The 23,272-nt window shown below is 35.0% G+C and overlaps 1 long non-coding RNA gene and 1 pseudogene across 1 annotated transcript; both read left to right on the plus strand.

Annotated features, from left to right (window-relative positions):
• The first annotated feature begins 2,240 nt into the window (after positions 1 to 2,240).
• LOC105061454 (uncharacterized) lies at positions 2,241 to 22,195 on the plus strand. Its single transcript, XR_003798608.2, has 3 exons — positions 2,241 to 2,549; positions 10,581 to 10,654; positions 22,002 to 22,195. It is a non-coding gene; the product is annotated as an uncharacterized lncRNA (long non-coding RNA).
• LOC109504869 (uncharacterized) lies at positions 11,839 to 19,261 on the plus strand (annotated as a pseudogene).
• Positions 22,196 to 23,272: the final 1,077 nt, after the last annotated feature.

Raw genomic sequence — 23,272 nt, forward strand, 5'->3', positions numbered from 1 at the left:
GGAGTGATGGAGCTGCGCGGAATCCGCCGTAGGAAGTGGAGCAGGATCGTGGCCGTTATTGTGGCCTTCCAGGGAGTGCAGATCCGTCGGCTGAAGTTCGGCAGCGGTCGGAGCTGATGACGGAGTCTGGCTTCCGTAGGAGTCCGGGCGGAGTCCTCCTTGCGGTTGGAGTCGTGGGCGGAGCCCGGCTCCCGTGGGAGTCCGGGCGGAGTCCTCTCGGAGTTGAAGTCACGGGTGGAGCCCGGCTCCCGTAGGAGTCCGGGCGGAGTCCTCTGCAATCAAAATCAGGTGCGAAGTTCGGCTCCCGTAGGAGTCCGGACGGATCTTACCGGCAGTCGAAGTTGACGACGGAGCCCGGCTCCCGTGGGAGTCCGGGTGGGGTCCCCCTTGAGGTCGGAGTCGTGGGCGGAGTCCGGCTCCCGTGGGAGTCTGGGCGGAGTCCTCTCGGAGTTGAAGCCGCGGGCGGAGCCCGGCTCCTGTAGGAGTCCGGGCGGAGTCCCCTGCAAATCAAAATCAGGTGCGAAGTCCGGCTCCCGTAAGAGTCCGGACGGATCTTACCGGCAGTCGAAGTTGGCGACGGAGCCCGGCTCCCGTGGGAGTCCGGGCGGGGTTCCCCTTGAGGTCGGAGTCATGGGCGGAGTCTGGCTCCTGTGGGAGTCCGGGCGGAGTCCTCTCGGAGTTGAAGTCGCGGGCGAAGCCCGGCTCCTATAGGAGTCCGGGCGGAGTCCCCTGCAATCAAAATCAGGTGCGAAGTCCGGCTCCCGTAGGAGTCCGGACGGATCTTACCGGCAGTCGAAGTTGGCGACGGAGTCCGGCTCCTGTGGGAGTCCGGGCGGGGTCCCCCTTGAGGTCGGAGTCGTGGGCGGAGTCTGGCTCCCGTGGGAGTCCGGGCGGAGTCCTCTCGAAGTTGAAGTCGCGGGCGGAGCCCGACTCCTGTAGGAGTCCGGGCGGAGTCCCTTGCAATCAAAATCAGGTGCGAAGTCTGGCTCCCGTAGGAGTCCGGACGGATCTTACCGGCAGTCGAAGTTGGCGACGGAGCCCGGCTCCCGTGGGAGTCCGGGCGGGGTCCCCCTTGAGGTCGGAGTCGTGGGCGGAGCCCAGCTCCCGTGGGAGTCCGGGCGGAGTCCTCTCAGAGTTGAAGTCGTGGGCGGAGCCCGGCTCCCGTAGGAGTCCGGGCGGAGTCCCCTGCAATCAAAATCAGGTGCGAAGTCCGGCTCCCGTAAGAGTCCGGATGGATCTTACCGGCAGTCGAAGTTGGCGACGGAGCCCAGCTCCCGTGGGAGTCCGGGCGGGGTCTACTTGCGGTTGAAGTTGTCGGCGGAGTCCGGCTCCCGTAGGAGTCCGGACGAAGTCTGTCTGCAACCGTTGGAGTCGAGGACGAAGCCCGGCTCCCGTAGGAGTCCGGGCGGAGTTTTCCTGCAATTAAAGTCAAAGGCGAAGTCCGGCTCCCGTAGGGGTCCAGACAAGGCTTACCGGCAGTTGATGTTGAGGACGGAGCCCGGCTCTCGTAGGAGTTCGGGCGGAGTCTACTTGCGGTTGAAGTTGTCAGCGGAGTCCGGCTCCCGTAGGAGTCCGGACGAAGTTTGTCTGCAGCCGTTGGAGTCGAGGACGAAGCCCGGCTCCCGTAGGAGTCCGGTCGGAGTCCTCCTGGAGTTGATGTTGCGATCGGAGCCCGATTTCCGTAGGAGTCCGGGCGGAGTCCTCCTTGAGCTGATTCTGCTGAGGACTTCGGCTGTGGGTATTTTATACCCAACATTTACCATTTATAGAACCACCTACTACAATTGTATTAAAACCAACAGGCGTTGATTCATTTGTCCTGTCATCGTCATTCCCCAAATCTACATCTATGGTGAACTCTTTATCCATCTATATCATATAATTTAATTATATTAGAATGCTAATCTAGAAAAAAATGATTGGATTTTAGAAGAAAAATAATATAATTCACTCTTGTACTAGAATTATAAGATGTTAGATCTATAAAGAAAATTAATCATGCTACAGAAATTTAAAAAAAAAAATAGAGACCAGCATATATAATTATTAAATAATTAGAATAACAAAGAAGGAAAGCGGAAAAGAAGGCTCAGATTTATTATTTAATATATAGCTAAATCAAAATGACTGCAGCCAGTTCACTATAGGAAAAGAGGGAATTGCCAACTTTTATTTGGTGATGCTAGGTATAAGCATCAAAAATTTTTAAGCCTTCCATAGTTGGTAGGTGGGAGTTTACAATGACTCTTATAAATATCATCGGGATCCATAAACCCCAGCATCGTTCGGAGCCAATAAAACCCAGTCCACCCTACCCTAAATATTCTCATCTTCCTCAATCCTCTCCTCCTTTTGCCTTCACTATCGATCTTCCTCTAGTGCCCTAGATCCTTCTAGTGCCATATGTAAATATCTTTCTAGTGCCCTAAATCTCCACTACCACCCCATACCTCTCCCATCTGGTCTTCTTCATCTCTGTCGGCTTCTCCTCCTTCTCTGGCTTCTTCTTCTTGTCCTGAGCATGGTGGAGCTCCTTCACTATTGATCAGGCATGATTTTTTTTATTTTGTTCATCTTATTTATATATTTCTATTTTTATGCTATTTTTTTTAATTTATGATTTTATGGTTTATGAAGGATCACTGAACTCCATTAGTGGAGATTGCGAGGTTTTGAAAATCGGATAGTCTTTTTCCCTTGTATACACTCAAGGTGAGAGCTCCAATGATCATGAGTGATGATCTAGGGCTTCTCTCTATTTATAATGCCATAGGATGTTATTTTTTTAGAGTCATCCCTTACTGCTGATCTTGTGAACACTTGAGGCCCCTCCCCTACCATCGGACCTAAGAGCCCTTCCTTATTGTCGGGTTAAAGAGCCATCCATTGCTGGCTTCTTGTCCTTTGCCACCAAGCTTGAGATCATCCCCTTGTCCATTGCCATAGAGCACCTTCGATCATCCCTTTAGACAGCCATTGTCATTGAATCTGAGAGTTATTTTGATGTTCGATTAAAATTTATTCATAGATCTAAGAGCTTATGATGAGGATATTCTGATCTGGTAAGGATCTATAATTACTAGTGTGAAAATACCCCCTGATCTTTTTTTTTTTTTGGTTTCTTAATTTGATCTGCAAATTTTTCTTCATTGTTCCATAGCCCTTGACCTTGGCAAGCTACAAATTTTCCTTTTTTTTTCATAATCTTGAACTGATTCTAGAGAAATTCTCATTGATCAGTGTTCTCATTCTCTAATTTGATCTACAAAATTATGAAAAAATTCTCTGATTTTGAAGTGAGTTGTGCTGCAGTGCTCTTCTAATCTGAGTTCTCTTCTAACCTCAGTTTGTGAACATATTTTTTTTTTATTTTTGTTTTTTTTCTCTCAAAAGTTTATTTGTGAGCACTGTAGAAGTGGGTGCAAGAGTGAGTTTCCAGGGAGGTTTCAAAGTGGAAATTGTACTGCAGATGGTATTATACTAGTATTGGTAGAAGTTTGAACTACAGGTGGTAAAACATTCCTATCCTATTGTGTATAAGTCCAATCAACAGTTTAGGATTAATAATGCCCATCCTGCATGCCTAAGTATGAAGACTTGGCAATGCAAATGTTAAATTGTCATATAGAATTAAAGCACTGGGTATCGAGTATAAACTCTTGCATATGTGGATAAGTAGTGAAATCCTAGGATCATTTGTCAAGAGATTTCCCCTATTATGATTGAATATGCTTTTACCATAGGTCATGTTTGTGACAAAATGGTTTGGCTAAAAATAATCTGTGAGGATATTACTGCATATCCTGAGATGAAAGCAGAGTAAGAGATTTTTTTCAATGGATCATAAGCAACCACTTCACCTCAATTTACAAGTGCATCTAAAAAGAGTAGACTGTAGTTGTACATGAGTGGAATGGAGCATATTTAACCAGTATCTAGTATTGACCATAATTTTGGAGTTTCTTCATTTTCAGCTAATCTTTGCCAATTTGGATGAGATGGAACTGTTAGATGCCAAATAAAAGAGAAATTGAAGAAAATAAAGATTAATGCAAACTTAGGATTTACGTGAAAAATTCTTTGAATCAAAGAAAAAAATCACGGACAGAGATAGAAATTTTTCACTATCTTCAATATTAGAGATTATGGAGTACTATGCAAAATATCCTTAAAAAGCACTATATCAATAAAACCATCCAATAAGATGGAAAGGCCTCTATTAACTCTCTAGCCAGTGCTAATCTAAATGCAGAACACCTCTACAAATCTCCATCTTAGCTTACATTTATCCAATTTACATAAAATGTTAAACCTCTCACCAACTCCATGTCAGCCCCCAAGGGCTCCATCTCAACAGTTGCAAACTCCAACCAAATCCAAGCAATGCCTAAATTTGCTTGTGGTTATGGGCATTGTCAATATGTCTACAGGATTGTCATCTGTACTCACTTTCTTCATCAAAATTGTTCCCTGACTTACAACTTCTCGAATGAAGTGAAATCTAATATCAATATATTTAGTCTTCTCATGGTACATCTGATTTTTAGTTAGGTACATAGCACTCTGATTGTTAGAATACACAATAAACTATCTAAGCTGAATATCCAGATCATCAATAAAATCTTTCAACCATATTCCCTCCTTCACACCCTCTATCAATGCCATGTACTCAACCTCTATTATAGATAAGGCAATGGTGAATTACAAAACTGCTTTCCAACTAACTGTACAATCAGAAAGAGTAAAGATATAACTTGTCATAGACTTCCTTCGATCTTTATAAGTTGCATAGTTAGAATCTATAAAACCAATGACACTACCATATATATATATCAATATCGCTGCAGTTAACCAACCCAACATTCATAGTATCTCTGAAATAACAAAGAATCTACTTCGCATCTTGCCAATGTTCTTTTTTAGGATTTTCCATAAACCTACTAACAATACTAGCAGCATGTGTAATATCTAGCCTAATGCAAACTATAGCATATATAAATATTGCCTTCAGCACTAGCATAAGGAACTCTAGATATATACTTAATCTCATCCTGATTAAGAGGTGGCAAAAAGGTAGAAAGATTAAAGTGTGAGGCAAGTGGAGGACAAACTGGCTTTGAATCAAACAAATTAAAATACTATAGTATCTTTTCTAAGTATTTTCTCTATGACAAATACAACTTATCTGTAGCTCTATCTCTACTTATCTTTATATTCAAAATCTTCTTTGCTACACCCACGTCTTTCATCTCAAATTCACTATCAAGTTGAGATTTTAGAATATTAATATTTTTTATATCATGAGCAGCAATCAGCATGTCATCAACATATAACAAGAGATAAATAAAGCTGCCATCTTATAATTTTTTATGATAAATACAACAATCAAAAATATTTTTAGTAAAACTATGACTAATCATGAAAGTGTCAAATCTCTTATACCATTATTTGGGTGATTGCTTAAGGCCATATAAAGACCTTTGTAATAAGCATACATGATCTTCCTTTTCAGGAACAACAAATTACTCTGGCTGCTATATATAAATCTGCTCATCAAGCTCCCCACATAAAAATACTATTTTGACATCTAACTGTTCAAACTCTAAGTCATACAAAGCAACCATGGTAAGTAAGACTCTGATTGAACTATGCTTCACAACTGGTGAGAAAACTTTATTAAAGTTCACACCTTTTCTTTGAATAAAGCCTTTTTCCACCAAATATGCTTTAAACCTTGCACTCTTAACTCTAGGGATTTCTTCCTTCTTCTTGAAAATCCATTTACTCCCAATAATTTTTTGACTACCAGGAGGTTTCACCAACACCCATGTTTTATTTTTTTGAAGAGACCCCATTTCTTCTAACACGGCAACACTCCACTGTGCATATTTATCATAAATAATAGCCTCACGATAGTAGCTTGGCTCCTGTCCATCAATTTTCTCTACCACATTCAAAGCATATGCAATCAAAGTAGTATATCCAAATCTCTATGGTGCTTTTATCTCTCTTCTATGCCCACTTCTGACAAGATTATAGTCCCTCAAACTCTATGGTTATTGCTTCTCTGAAGCTTCAATCCAAACATCCTATACTCCAGACTAAATCTCAGGAGCTTGAATTTCATGCTCCACCTGCTTTTCAATGCTACAGTCTGAATCTCCATCAATGCACTCCTTGTACTCTTTAAACATAGCTAATTCATTGAAAGCAACATCTCTACTAATAAGAAATTTGGAGGACTTACCATCAAGACACCATATTTTGTATTCTTTTACTCCATCTGCATAGCCAAGAAAAATGCACTTTCTTGCCCTTGGCTCAAGATTGCCTGCCTCACATGAGTGTATGCTAGACATCCAAAAATTTTCAAATCAGTATGGTTTGTAGAAGAACCTGAGCACTTCTCTTCAGGAGTCATGCACTCAATTGATGTGTCAATGGAGACTTGTTTATCAAAAATACTACAATATTACAAGCTTCAGCCTAGAATTCTTTTCCCAAACCTACATTAGATAGCATATATTGAGCTCTCTCCAAGAGCACTCTATTCATCCACTCTGCTATACCATTCTACTATGGTGTTCTCACAATAGTGCAGTATCTCACAATTCCATGCTCATTGCAGAACTGGTTGAATTCATCACTATAGAATTTTAGTTCATTATCTATTTTCAAGTGCTTAATTGACTTTCTTGTCTACTTTTCAATCATTATTTTTCAATACTTAAATTTCTCAGACATATCTTTTTTTTTTGTTTCAAAAAATATGCCTAAATCTTTCTTGAATAATCATCAACAAAGGTTAGAATATATCTGAGACCACTTTTAGATAGCACCTAAGAAGGATGGCATAGATTTGAGTGAATATAGTCAACTATTCCTTTGGTTCTATAAACACCTATACTAAACTTTTGTTGGGGATCTAGTACTATTTGTTACAGCAGAAAGAAAGAAGAAATAAAAATAGGACACAATCAAGTATGTGGATTAGACCAAAGTCTACCTCTACGGGGCATGCAAATGCTTCACTATGAAAGAAAATAATTACAAGAGGAGATCACATACTCTCAACTCTTATAAATCTTTTTCTTTCAACAAGAAGCTTTCACCTTTCATCGCTTACAAAAGCTCTCACAAAAATCTCAAGAAGACCCTCTGTCGACTCTACCTAAGGCTCCAACCGCTGCTCCTACTCTCTCTGTAGCTCCTCTGCCTCTCAAGTGCTAACTGCCAACTCCAATCGACTACACTGGCATAGGGCTATCGGGGCCCTTTTATACGTATAAAATTCAACCTCAATCAAAATCTTACCTTCGAAAGGATCCAAATTACCTTCTTAGCTGTTGGATCTTCCCCGCTCGTGTGCCTGGCCGCTAGATTGTGCAAAAAGCCTCCCAAATCACCTTCCAACTGTTGGATCACACTGTGAGCCACAAGTTTTGACTTATGAATCGGGTCGATCCACGACACTCACATGGACCGCACCATCCCACGTAGTCCATCATGGACCACACCAAAACTAGCCTCAGGGAAGCACCGCATGGCACCGCATGGGCATGTGCGTGTCCTAAGCCACACACCCACACTGGCTTGGGCGAGCCTAGGCCGTGGGTCCCGCTAGCCTGCATGCACTTGTGGGCCCTGCCTTACTGTGGGCCTATGCACACTGTATCTCCGGGCTCCTCCACATCATGGGTTCTCCTACAGACTTCTCCGTCTTGAGTTTTTCTCCGGTAGATCAAATTTGAGGTGCCAAATCCCAACAACTTTACCCTGCATTATTTTTCGAATGCACAATGCTTACAGAAGTCCAGCTTCCTTATTTTCTAACCATATAATAGTCTTCGTTTGCTTAGTTTTGCCAACCCACTCTCACTTATGTGTCCCAGATGCATGTGCCACAGCATATTAGTAAGAGACTCTTGCTCTATAGATCCAATTATAGTAGACCCTATAGCAGTATTGTTCCAGAGAAAATACAGTTCATTTCACTTAATTCCCTTCATCACAACAACAACACCTTTAGAAACCTTCATGACTCCACCTCAACCTCTAAACTCATAGCCAATAGAATCTAGCACACCCAAGGAGATCAGATTTTTCTTCAGTTTTGGTACATATCTAACATTTATCAATATCCTCTTAACACCATCAAACATCTTGATTCGAATTGTCCCTATTTCAATAAACTTACAAGCTTTATTGTTTCCCATTAAAACTTTGCCACCATCTATTGATTGGTAGGTAGCAAAAGATTCTCTATCTGAGTATATATATGATAAGAACAACTGGAATCAAGAATCCACTCAAAGCTAGATTATACAACATTTATTGTAAGAATACGAGTGCTTACATACCCATAAAAATTCTTCTCAGTCACTATTTTTAGAACATCACCACTAATAGACTCATTAAAACTCTCCTCAGCAACATTACTAGAAGATTCAGCTTTATTTTTTTTGCACTTTGGACAATTTCTCCTGATATGGCCATTCTCCTTATAGTACCAGGAACTTACTACTCTCCCCTTAGATTTACTTCGAGACTTTTCTTTGTTATGTGACCCTTTATTCTTGCTTTTGCCTCTAACCATCAAGCCATCTCCATCATTGACCTAATTGTCTATCACCTTTTTCTTCAACTTCTTAGAGTTCAAGGATGATTTAACATCTTTCAAGGTGATACTTGTTCTACCATATAGCATATAGTATCAACAAAATTTTCATATGGTTCAAGCAAAGAACACAATAGTAAAAGGGCCTGGTCTTCATCTTCAATTCTTACATCAATATTATGAAGATCTATAATAACCTGATTAAATAGATCTACACGATCACTCATAGGAGTACCTGGTCTCATCTTCAACTGATATAGATGTTGCTTCAAATACAGACGATTTGTTAGGAATTTCTTCATGTACAATACCTCCAATTTCTTCCAAATCGTAAGAGTAGTGGTCAGATCGCATTTCTCGTGAATTGGATAGACTCAATTGGATCACACTATATATGAGTTCTTACCATAATCCCTTTCTTCTTTGTCACCGTCAAGGTTGCAAGCAGACTGTCCTCTCCCTCCAGTGCTCTTTCCAAACCATGTTGCACAAGCAGTACATGCATCTTGATCTGCTACAATCCAAAGTCATTTGCTCCATCAAAATTTTCTACTTCGAACTTCACCACAGACATCTTCAATCAATGATCTATAACTAGGCTCTGATACCAGTTTGTTGTAGCAAGACGCCAAATAAAAGAGAAATCAAAGAAAACAAAGATCAAACTTTTTGAATCAAACTGGTAGAGATAGATGAAGATTTTTCACTATCTTCGATATTAGAGATTACAGAGTACTATGCAAAAAACCCTAGAAAAGCACTATATCAATAAAATTGGGTCGGGTCCACCCAACAAGATGGAAAGGCCTCTATTAACTCGTGACCAGTGCTAATCTAAATACAAGACATCTCTATAGGAACAACTTTATTATGGAAGCAATTCAAACTGTCCATAGTTTAGGTATTTCATCGGTTGTTTTGAAGCATGTTTCTGAGCTTAAAATCATATTCTAATATATCTAAATGTACTTTAATGTTGGGATTCTAGACATTTAAGAAACACATATTTCTATAGAGAAATTGCTATCAGTGTTATAACTTTATAGAGACTAAGAAAAATACCGTAGACCTTACAATTTGTAAAAAAATCACTTTGATAGGGAAGGAATATATTTTGTAAAAGTGGGATTCTTTTCCTATTATTTATTAAGATTCTCATCAAAGAAGGATCATCTTTATTTTTTCTGTTTTTCTAGGTATTTTGCATTTTTATTTTTGAAACCATGTTGATAAGTTAACTGGCAATGACCACCAAAATTATGTGACACATCCAAAGTTTCAGACAATTCTATGTATTCTAATTTCTAAAATAATGTTATATATGTTTTCTCTTGACTTAATTCACCTTTTTAATGAAACTGTTGATACTAGAATTGAAAATGCTATAGTCAAATGTCTGAGATGAAACCTCATGCCTTGTCTGGCATCTTGTGTTTGCAACTAGTTGAGATCTAAATCTGTTATATATTTTTTTTTTCAATCTTGTTGTTTTCAAGAAACATTCCATATGCTCGAACTTGCTTCCCAGCATATTCTACCTTGCATCCTGTCATTGATTAGGAGGGACACGTCATATGCTTTTTCACATTGCAACTATTGGTCATAAATTAAACTGGTTTCCTTCCATTTATATTAGAAGGGAAAAAGATTAAAATGTTTAATTAAGTCTATATACCCCACTTCTCTCATTTATAGAGTTATCATCCCCTAACTACCAAGATGTGATAGATTGTTTCTAGATAGTGAAAGTTCCAGGAGAGTTTAGCTTGAACCAGTTATTGTCTAGATAGTGAAAGCTTTTATCCTTGTGCCCAAAGCTCACAGTGAATAAAGAGAACAAAGAAGTGGTATCATGTATAATCAGTGGTTCGATCTTTTTTCCTTCCCATTATATCTTTTCATCCTGAGCTTTTGTTATATGTTTGACCTGCTTCTGCTAATTTTTGTTATATGATATTCATAGGTCAGCTGCCTACTGGATTTGATAGTTCATAGTTTGCACAGCCACAAAGAAGTGTTTCTTCATGAGTTTGTAAGGTTGGTATGGGTAATTATGCTAGATATTTAGTGGACTTTCAAAAATCTGGCATTACAGTCATGTGGAATATATGGTTTCATTAATCTGATTTTGTACTTGCATTGCCCAATATTCTTCATATACTTCTATCCATCCTTTGCATCAAGTAGTAATAGGCCAGTCAATGGGTATTTCCAATACTTTGTTCAGTATATGGATTTCAAGAAGCTGGAATACCCTGGAAGATTGAACTAGTTCTTTATATATTTCTTACATTTTGAAAGCATTATTTTACTTGTCTATTTCATTTCTAAAATATGCTTCAAAGATGAAATTTGAATACTTACCAGTGATAGATGAAAATAGTCAAATAAATGATTGTTTCTATGTTTCCTCTTCTAGTTATGCATCTTAATCAAAGGGTTTAGAATAATATATTCTTGTTGACAGTTTTCCTATCTATCTCCCTTTTTTTCTTATTTTAGAAGAAAATTATATCAAGTGATCGTGGTGGGCAATTTTTTGTGGATCATAAATTTCTGGAATCTTAATGGCATGGGGGTTGATTGCCACCACCTGTTAGTTAACCAATTGTCAAACTTCTCATCTGAATGTCAGCTATCATTATATTGATGCTCAAGCCTATGCATGAAAGAAAAGTATATCATCTCATGCAACATATCTCATGTTACTATAAAATCCTGTTTGCATATTGTATGTTTGAAAGATTTTAAGCACAAATTAATAACAAATCAAATTTAGTATTATGATACGACAAAAAATACCATAAGATGTGCTAAAAACAGAATAACAACTATAGTGGATTTTGATATTTTGATAATAACTATAAATCTTCAGTCCTAAATCCAAATATTTTGATGTCATGTTTCATTTTTATTTATAATCTAAAAGCATCCATAGGTTGGGGAGTGTGTGTAAGTAATGTTGAAATTAAGATTGAATTTTTAAATTTCATTGTTGATAATATAAATTTGTTCATTAGTTATATTGCTAACACTTATTTGAAATCTATTTGGGAACATAAATTTTAAATAATAAGAGATGGAAATGGCTGAAGAACAAGCTAAGGTATGAATCAATATACATTTACATAGTTAAGATATATAGAACAAGATTAGTTATCAAAGATAGTGTGACGCAATGCATCATTATTTCACCAAGTTTCATGAAACTGAGAGGGGCAATGCAACAAATTACTCGGTTAATGTTTCCTAAAAGATTTGGGATCTTGCTTTTCTATTGGTCATTTGACAATATCCTGTGAGTTAATAACCAAAAAGAGGAGGCAACAAGATTAATTTCATAGAGGTACAACTTGCATCACATTACATCACTTTTAGGGAATGGCTCAGGACTGATGGTAGGTGTTCAGAGGTAGACAGGTCTTTCAGAAGCAAAAGGTTCCATCCATCTTTGTAAAAGAAGGAAATATGCCATTTATACTTTATAGAATTATAATTACAGAATTACAGTTATAGAAGTGATCTTGTTTGTTTGTATAATTGAAACATACTACTATAATTATATCTTTTTTTTATTTGCATGACTACTAGCAAGATTGTTTCTATATTGATTTAGTTCAAGCGTACTATCAATTCAGATTTATACTTTCAACTTTGCTATTCATTTGAGTGCAAAATGATATGTATTTTTTTTAGTTTTTCAATTCAATTACAATTTCAATCAATTTTTTGCTTACAATAAATAAAAGTTGGATAAATAAACCAAAATCTAGTAAAGATTATTTAGATAGAGTTCAGAATTTTATTAAATTTGCTTTTAAGAAATCTAATATGAATGAGAAGATTCTATGTCCATGCTGAAAATATGTAAATTATTCTTCTCTTGATTCACAAACTATTGAAGAATATTTGGTATAGAATGATTTTTTGAAGGGTTATACCAAGTGGGTATTTCATGGAGAGTCTATGTTATCATCTTCATGTACTCAACCCTCCTATGCAAAACATATATCTGCTACAGGATCCGATAACGTACAAAGAAATTCAGTAAGAGAAGATGATATGAGGGACCTGCTTAGAGATGTTCTTGAAACGATATTAGAAATTTAGGAGAATCCAGTGGAGGACAAGAAATAGTTAAGAAGCCTAAGGGATTTATGCCTACTGATACTATGCATGTTGAGGAGCCGGTATGTTTATTTAATGATGAGATAGTTTGATATCGCTATTTGTTGGAAGATCATGATCAAGAATTATATCTAAGTTGTAAGAATATTTCAAAAATTTCTTTTCTTGTGTATTTATTTCATTTAAAATATTTGAATGGATGGTTTAATAAGAGTTTTACTATGATGCTCTAATTATTAAATGATGTATTTTCAGAGGTACTACTTTACCATCTTCCTCTAATAAAGCCAAGAAATTAGTAAAAAAATTGAATCTTAGATACCAGAAGATTCATAGTTGTCCAAATGATCGTATATTATATTGAGACAATAATGTTAATCAAGAGTTATGCCATATGTGTGGATCTTTATGATGGATAACACATAAAGAAAATGAGGGTGATCTATTAAATGATGTGAATGCAATATGGAGTAAAAAAGAAGGGGCCAAAGTATTGTGTTACTTTTCTCTTATACCTCGATTGAAAAGAATCTATGCATCATCAAAAATAACTTCTTCAATAAGATAGCATGATGAAAGGTGTACGAAGGATGGAATGTTGAGACACCTAGTAGATAGTTTAGCCTAGAAAGTATTTGATGATAGACATCTTGATTTTACATCCGATGTTTGCAGTATTAGGTTGCTTTAGCTACTGCTAGTTTCAATCCATTTTAGACTCTAAGTTATATCTACAACACTTGGCCAGTTGTTTTGATTCCTTATAATTTGCCACCATGGATGTACATGAAATAATCTTTATTAATTCTGTCAATGGTTATCCTAGGCGCTAAAAGTCCAGAGAATGATATTGATATTTTTCTATAATCTTTAATAGAGAAACTGAAATAACTATGAGAGGGTATCGATGTACCGGATGCTTCCACCAAACAAATATTTAAATTGTGGACAACTTTTATATGAACTATCAATAATTTTCCAACATATACAAATTTATCTGGTTGGAGTACTAAGGGGCATGTTGCATGCCGTCATGTGGGGATTCAATCCATTTATATTGGTTAAGATATGGAGGAAAGTTTTGCTATATGGGACATCACAGATGGTTGGAAGCAAATCATTTATTTTGATTTCAGAAAGATTTGTTTGATAGAACTATACGATTGAGATTTACCCCTATTTCACCTTCTAGATTCGATGTATGAGATAAATGCATAATATTAATCAAAGTTATGGTAAGATATCCAAATCTTCAAAGAAAAAAAGAAGAAGGGAGGATGCTGAAAGCTCAATGCATGAAGAGTTACCAAAAGAAGTCAGTACTAGTAATCTAGATACAGAGGTGTTTGAGGATGCTAATAATTTCTTCGAAGATGATGAAAATATTGATGGATATGAAAATAATGATATAACAATGGTAGTATCTACAACTAGTACTACTAAACAGTTATAAAAAAAAAGAAGCATCTTTTTGACTTATCTTATTGAGAGCATAATCTTCTTCAGTATAATCTTGATATCATGCATATAGAGAAGACTAGTTATAATTTAATTAGAATATTATTAAATCTTGATAAGAAGATCAAAGATAATATGAAGGCATGTTTTAATTTAAAAAAAATGGGCATCCAATAGGAACTTCATTCTAAAGTGCTTGTTAATGATAAAATTTACATGCCTCCTATATGTTGCACAATATGCACTCAAGGAAAGGTCTTTTCCTAATAGTTTTAAAAATATCAAGATTCCTGATGGGTATGCATCAAATATTTCACGATGTATCAATCTAAAAGAGTGAAAACTTTCAAATCTAAAAAGTCATGATGGTCATATACTGATGCAAGATATTATTCTACTGATTTTAAGATCATTAATGCTGAAATAAGTTATTGTAGTTGTTTCCTAATTGTTAGTACTTTTTTAGTCATTATATTCTAAAATCTTTGATCCTCGAAAACTTGATCAATTGGAGTCTTGTGTTGCACTTACGTTATACCAAATGGAAAAAGTCTTTCCTCCAAGTTTTTTTCATTATTATGGTTCATCTAAATCATTTACTTAGCTGTAAAAGCTAAACTTGGTAGACCGGTGCACTATAGATAGATGTATCTTAGTGAGAGGTAAGCTACTATAAACTTTGTAATTACAATTTAGAATTTTTTAGTTCTGAAAAATGTTATGCTGATATTGATATTTTATAATTTTTTTTGATTTCTAAAGGTATCTTGTGCACTTGAAAGATTATGTATGCAATAGAGCTCATCCCGAGGCCTTAATTATAGAAGGATATATTGCTGAAGAGTATTTGATATTTTGTTTAAGATATCTCGAAGGTGTAGAAACAACATTCAACCAATCTCAAAGAAATTATGAGACTATACGAAATGTTGAAAAGTATAAATTCTTATATGGTAAGAGAGTTTCGGGAAGGATTGTGTAATATCCCAGCCTAACTTGAAATCGAGCCCAAATTAAAACAGAAGCCAAGTAAGAAGAGCATGAATTTTAAAGCAAAAAAATAAAGGAAAAAAAGAAAAAGAGGATGAACAAGAACAAGAGGAAGAAGACTCTCAACGACTCCCTTGAGAGTCTTCTTTCGATCCCAATAAGGAATCCCATCTTAGCTAAAACCCTAATTCCTCCCTGTAAATTGAAAACCCCTTTCCCCTATGGCCACCCATCACCGGATCCTTCCTTCTTGATTTTTCTTTTGATTCTCTTCCTCTTTTGCTTCTAGTTACCGTCACTGTGTTCAATGAATCATGGGCTGAGCATTGCTAAGAACTAGGTAAAATATCCTAAGAAAGTTCTTCATCAAGTTCCTTTGATTTATAAGATGAATTGTAGATGGTTTATTTGCTGATTTTTGAAAAGAAAATTGGATTCCAAAACACCCTATTTTGGCCATCCACTTTTATGGGTTTTTCGGTGCCATCCATCACCGTCGAGCACCCGATTGGGGAGCCACGACTGCACCACCATGAGCCGAGCCCCCAGCCATCAATTTCAGACGAGATTCCTATATATGGAATCGAGAAAGCGAAGAAGGGGATCATGGATCCCCTGTTCTATCTAATCGAAGGGAGAAGAAAAGAGGAAGAAAAAGAAAAAGAAAAGAAAAGACAAAGAAAAAAAAAAGAGAAAAGAGAGAGACTCTCTGTCTCCCATCTTTCTCTCTCTTCCATTCTTCTCTCTCTAATTTCTCTCACTATTTTCTCTCTCCACCTTCTCTCTCTTGTTTTCCTTTCGATTAGGATTCTTGGATTTTAGGGAATAAAAAGAGAGGATTTTCTTTAATGGCCTAGATTGATTAATCAAAAATCTTGGGTGCTATCACCTAACCTGTCTTTATGGAGATATTGAATTTTAAAAATTTTATTTTAAAATAATTATTATAAAATTTGATCAAAATATGATATTTTTATATTAGATCTAGAGAAGGATTTTCAGGATTAATTGGATCCATGGTTGAATTTGCTTTTGAGGTAAGTAGTGTTTTTACCTTTACTAAATTTATCTAATAAATCATTAATTAATAAATTGATGAATTTTGAATTGTATTAAATCACGATATGCATGTGATGCAAGATATATGAATACTAAAAATATTCTTTTCTTTCTAAATGATTATGATGACATGTGATCATCATGGGTGATCTGATGGATTGATTTGATATTTTATTATTTTATACTCATACTATTGTCAAACAAGATATGAAACTAGATGATGAGATGAATGTCAAATAAGATATGGAATTAGATGATAATATGAACTGTCAACCTAGCTATATAAAGGATTATATCGCAAAGCAAATACACAACATGTCGTCAGTAAATTCACGACAAACCATCAGTAGATTCATAGTTTGTATGATTTATGCTGTAAGATGATATACAGCACACTGCAAGATGATACACAGCAGGCTATAAGATGATATATAGCTAACCATAAGTTGGCATGCAGCCCGTCATAAGATAATACACGGTCCACCGTAAGAGGATACACAGTGTTATGATCCTGCCACAGAAAAATATGGTCATAGCTCAAGGTTGACAAGAAGAAGTTGAAAATTTGATGAAAATGTGATTTATGAACTTAAGTTATATGACTTGAAATCCGATAAATAAATGCTTGATACTATATTATATCAAGATATGAATTTTGAATTGACATCCTTATGATGCTATCTTGGTTAATTGATATATGTATATAATTATTGCTTGATTTATTTAGTTAAAGGTATTCATTACTTACTGGGCTATTAGCTCATAATGAATTTTTTATTTTTTTATAAATTCAAAAAATTAGCTTGATACGAAATTTTCGATATGGGAGTGCGATTAGAGATGGAGTTAGTTTTCTTATTTGATTTAGGATTTATCAAAGTTGATTCAAGACATTGTTTAATATTGACTTTGTCAAATACTTATTTTCTTTTTGTTGACATTAAGTTTTGATTCAGTTATTTAAATTAAGGTTTGAACATTAATTATTTAATTTTATTTTGCTATTTGATATCATGATGAGATGTCTTGCATGCTTATAGGAAGAGTTTCTTATAAGCATGCAGTAGTTGCCATGACCCCGGCTTATAATCTTGAGTCAGAGGCATGACAGATTGAAACTGTTGCTCTTGACAAAAATTCATTGGCACAAGCACATCATTATATCTTACTTCATAGTGACATAATATTTGATCATCGTAGGTTCTGATGGTTATAATATGATTTAATTTACTATCCTATCATGCATAATGTGCTTAACCAATGATTTAACTTTTATATAGTAAATTTTTAGTTGCTCGGTGACAAATCAACAATAATATTTGACCAAATTCAAGGGTTCAGCAAAGATGGTTGGCCAAAATATTCTCTAAATAGTTTTTCAGATAGATTAGACATATATATATATAGGTGTATGTTAATTTTGATTAATATTATGATGCATGATTTAATATTTAATTATGTCATATTTTTTAGGTATCAATAATGATGGAAGGCAATTGTTTAGATGAGTTGATAGCTATTGCTCGAGGTTCTAATAATATTATCAAGAGATATAATGGCTTCATCATCAATGATTTTAAATTTTATACTAAAAAATATGAAAAATTTAGAAAAACTTAGAATAGTGAAATTATGGTGGAAGCAGAGAGAAAAATTTATTATGATGCATTTATAGATATTTATGAGTTAGATTAGTGTGAAAAGTTTAAGATAGTATTATTTTGATATGATTGGGTTAATGTAAACTCACCAAGAGGTTTAAAGTAAGATACAAATGGGTATACACTAGTAAATTTTTTACAATTCATGCACACCGGTATTTTGTTAAAGGATAATCCATTCATATTTTCATCTCAAGCTCGATAAGTATTTTGGATACAAGATTCAAAAGATAAGGAATGAGCTATTTTTATCAAAACAAAATCTAGGGACTTGTATGATATGGAGAAAGGAATAGTTTTGGAAGACGAGGAGACTTATACTTAATGTATAACTTTACATATTTTCTCAATTGATGATCTAAATATTTCAACAAATTGGATTAGGACAGATGTTCAAGGACAAAATAATGCTTGACTCTATTGATACAAAAATATTTAATATATATTTTTATTTAATAAATTATATTTATTATTAGCAATTTCTCTATTAGTGTATGTATAATTTGTATTAACTGATATTATATTCAATATATGCAGAGTAGAAATATTATACCTTAAAAATATTTTAGAGACGTAGAGTTTCAGCATTCTCAGACTGGATCTTTCAATCAATCCGATAAGCCCCAACAATCTCAGTAGCCTTGTAAACTGCAGCATGAGCCTCCTGATGATTGAGACGATGAGGTTGTTGTGAATGACCTACAAATTGAAGATAATTTAAATGAATAAATTCTATACTTATTTTATTTTAAATTTATTATTTTTATATGATGTATGTTTAATACTTTTGATTAACTTTTATTTTTATTTTTTTTTTAGATAATCAAGGATGAGTGAGGATGAGATAAGGACCGACACGAGCTAGGAATGTATGATAGCTCAGTGAGGGTGAGAGAATCATAGTCACATGCAACAATTTAGGACAATCCATTAAGAGGTCAAGAAGTCTATTATTTAGTTTCTTAGGATCAGTTGCATGAAAATATCAACTATGTCCGATCAACTATTCAAGATGCAATGATATGCTTTCTTTATATAAAGTTAAGCTATTACAGGTTGTAGAGTTAAAAAGATGAAGTTGAACTGTATGTTAACTAGCTAAAGATTATAATATTTGATTCGATCTGACATTTATTTTTTTTATACTTTGTTGCAGACTAAGTTTGTAATCCCTCTAGAGAGTCATGATTGGGTACTAAAATCCCTAAATCATAAATGGAAATAATATAAGACCAAGTTAAAGAAGGATTATGAGGAGGGGATGACAGAGGAGGAGATTGCTTGTACCTATCCTCTTGATGTATAACCTCATCAATGGATGGAGCTTGTATACTATTGGTTTTCTTAAAGAGAATAGGTTATGTATAATCTACATTTAGTCTTTAATTTATACATTATCAGTATGAACTAAACATTTATACAAGATAGGTCATATTGTTTATTTTATATGATAGACATACTCCAATATTGGCATAACTGCACGATCATCTCAGTTGATGCCTCACACATCAAGATCTAAGAGTTACGTAAGGTGTAGAGCTGAATTTGTATGTTATACTTTCCTAAATAACAAATTTCTAAATCTATTATACTATTACCTTTAGATTTATCATATGATCTATTCTTATAGATATCTTTATCATATAATCTAATTCACTCAAGGGCAGACTGGGTATTTTTCTATTATAAATTTAGGTTCTTTAACTCCAGTTGCTTATTGATCACTAAAACTATAGTTAACCATATAAAACACAAGTACATTCACAGATGCTGTCCAGAGAGTTTAAAGGAGAGTGTAGACAAATGCCCTAAAACTACATGCCTAGGATCGTAGTGGTATGACCAAAATAAATAGCAGAAAGAAAAGGTTTGGAGAAGCACACAAACACTCAAACTTTTATTAAACAAAATGAGATTATAGTGGACTGATTTAGAGACACTTGATACATCATTTAATCACTCGACTGCCCTTTGCACAAAAGTTGATTATAAGGATTTATATAGATACAATATGACTCTTCATATGACCTTACATAAATGCATCAAGTATTAGATACTTACACGGAACTCTAAGAGACATCATTAAGAAACATATTTATAAGCACTCCATTAATCAATGCACGTAAGTAATTAATGCTTCTAAGAAATTTGGATAATTAAACAACATGATGAATCCCCTGTATTGGAAAAGTCCTTAATCCCTCCCTTATCTTTCTTCCTCTCCACGTAAATGGATATCTTATGCTCGCAATTAGATTCTCAATTTCCATATATTTCAAATGAAAAAAAATAATGTTAAAGTCATGATAAAGATTGTAAGTTTAGAGGACATCCTCAGACGATCAAATAATCCTCATAGAGAAACTGAAAATGATTTTATAGTATGTACTCTCCTTAAATTCAGATAAACTTTAATCAAGGTCTTGATTAAGGCTGATAACCTTGTGACAATTTATGTTTGATATAAGATATAATAAAGTCCTCTTACTTTAATGTTTGTAACTATTCAATAACTAAGAAAATAAAGATAGCCCCAAAGTAGAAGGGAGATTGCCATGACCAAAGATTCTTTCTATTTCTCTATGGTTCTTTCCAATACAATTCTCTGATACTTCTTTGCAACAAATATCATAGAAGTCCAAGGGCGGTTGGAAATTGGGTGCTGAATCATGTGTGGATGAAGCTTCTTAAGTATGATGATATGATAAGAATAGCAAATACTTTATTTTCTTCAGAAAGAGAGTTCAATTGATGTCTTCTTAAATATTTAGAATTTATTCTTTGTGATTTCATCCTAAGTTGAGGTATTGTTTGCTATGCTGGTAACATTATTGTTTTACAATTGTTGTATAACATTGTTTCATCTTGTTGTACTTGAATTATTGTCTTGAAGTTTTAATAATGGTTTGTTTGCTGTACTACAACTTCGAGATTCATTACTTGATATGTCAATACATGTTTGTTTGATGCAAGGTTTATGTTGATGTATATGCATCATTAATACTTCATCTACTTTTATAAAGTATTTTCTTAGTAAGCATACATTGATGTAGGGGTTGTTTGGTTGTAGGTGTGGATAGTAATAACAATCTGATGCACAATATAAATTAAGATAATATAAAGAACTTAGACCTAGTTTTCTTTTATCTTAATGTATAGTTATGCTTTCAACTATTAATTTTTCAAGGATATTTCCATAAAAGTAGTGTTTGTAGAATATTTGCTAAATGATACTTCTATATATTTGATGGTAAAAGAATATAATGCATTAATAGGCTACAATGTGTATACTTTTTTCTATACATCTTGTATGATGATATATCTTATATCATATATCATATATAATGGATCATATAGCATGCAACATATACCTTTTTTCTATAGATGGAAGAGCATGGAAGGGAGCCTGGTGAAGTTGAGTTCTATAAGATAACTCATACCCATCGAGACGTTAGTTTTGTATAAGAGGAGTATAGAGATCTGATCGTATGTATTGATCTATTTGTTGAATTATTTTTATTATCATTTTTTTATCATTAATATGTAAATCTTTTCTTTAATATATATAATAGGGCAATAATGATTATTGCAGAGCATGTTGGCAAGTCATTATCATCTACAGAGTACAGTTGCGTCGAAGCTTAGGTGTTCACTGAGCTTATAAGACCTGAGCATTATGACCAAATGAAGAGTTATAGAGTTGGAGTCATCTCCACTTAGTTGTCTGTAGTGAGCAGATATACTCAGGAGCATAGGTAGAGTAGCAGCACTATAGAGATCCGTAGGCTAGAAACACATGTACAAGAGATGATGTAAAGATAAGAGACAGTTATAGGAGGTAAGTTAGAGACATGACCTATAGATAAAGGAGCTGAGGCAAAGCTATCAGATAGAGATTGTGTCATTGAGGACTCAGGTTGATAAGATTATATCTTTTTTACGGATTTTGCCCGGCACTAGATAATTAGCTACATATAATTTTTAGATTTTATATTATTTTTATGTATATTTTAATTGTATAGACTTTATGAGTTGTACGTACAGATTTCTATATTCTTAACTTCGAAAGTTTATTTTGTTTCTTACAGGATCCCACTACTTCCAGCAATTGCCAAGATGATGATGATGATACTGTAGATAAGTGATTCTCTCTCTTTTTTTGGTGTTTTATATATGATGTATCCTTTTGTATTTTCTCTATAACTTGTTCTGGTTGTAATGGACATTCATTAATCTTACAATGTAAAAACTTGTCATTTTGATATGCAATACAAATATCTTTTTGAAGTTCAGATGTTGTGTATATGCAACACAAATTTTTCGGCTCAGGCCATATCGAGCCTAGACTGAGATTTGCAACAGTGATTACGGATTGAGTAATTGTCTTTACTCCACATCCCAGATATCCTCCAAATTGAACGAATAATAACTCACTTCAGCCAAACAAGGTAGAAATGATATGATTCTCTGCAGCAATCCTATCCTTCTTTCCAAAACTAGTCAGCTGCCCATCACTAAATGTAGGAAATAGGAGACCTTCAAATAAACTCTTAAGCTCCACCCTCTCTTTCCTTTCCACAGTTCTCTAGTGACTAATTTGAGCATCGAAGGGTCTCCACCAGAAATAATTCTAGTAAGAGACTTGATTTGTAGGTTGTCCTCTATCCGGTGTAATGACAAACTCCAGCCACTATAGATCCGTCTACTCCAGCACCAAGTTGGCCGCCAATAGCAACACCTTTCTTTTTATCTCTCTTCTTGTAGAAATATTTTTCAAATAATATTATCAAATACTTAAATACTTTTTTGTTTAAGATTTTGCAAAAGCAATTTTCTTCAGCAACACTGAACATGTTATGGTCAAATAAGAAATATTTTGATTTGGCAAAGATAAATCATTTGACCCTACCGGCTTCTTGATCCTTTTCTATCAAACTTTCTAATTTTCTCTATAACTAGATTTGATGGGCTTGCTTGAAGCATTCTTTAATAATGTAGTGGACATTAGTAGACTAAATTTCTCCTTTATTTTTTTTTATTTCAAATAAAGAAGGCACTTCAATTATTATGACTATAGGCCAATTAGCATTATTCATCAGATAATCAAAATTCTCTCCAAGATTTCAACCAACTGACTGAAGGAAGTCAACAAAAATCTTAGTAGCAATTCTCGATATACTTTTCTCTAGAACAGATTCATGTTGGATGGTTACGTTACAGCTAATGAAATCATCACTCAGTGTAGAAAAGAGAAAATTGAGTGGACTCTCCTTGAACTTGGTTTCAAAAAGGCTTTTGACAAAGTTGATTGAAAGTTTGCCCATAAATTACTCTCTACCAAAGGCTTTACTGTTAAGTA

Source organism: Elaeis guineensis, chromosome 7, assembly GCF_000442705.2.
Source record: "Elaeis guineensis isolate ETL-2024a chromosome 7, EG11, whole genome shotgun sequence".
In the NCBI taxonomy this organism is placed as follows: Eukaryota; Viridiplantae; Streptophyta; class Magnoliopsida; order Arecales; family Arecaceae; genus Elaeis; species Elaeis guineensis.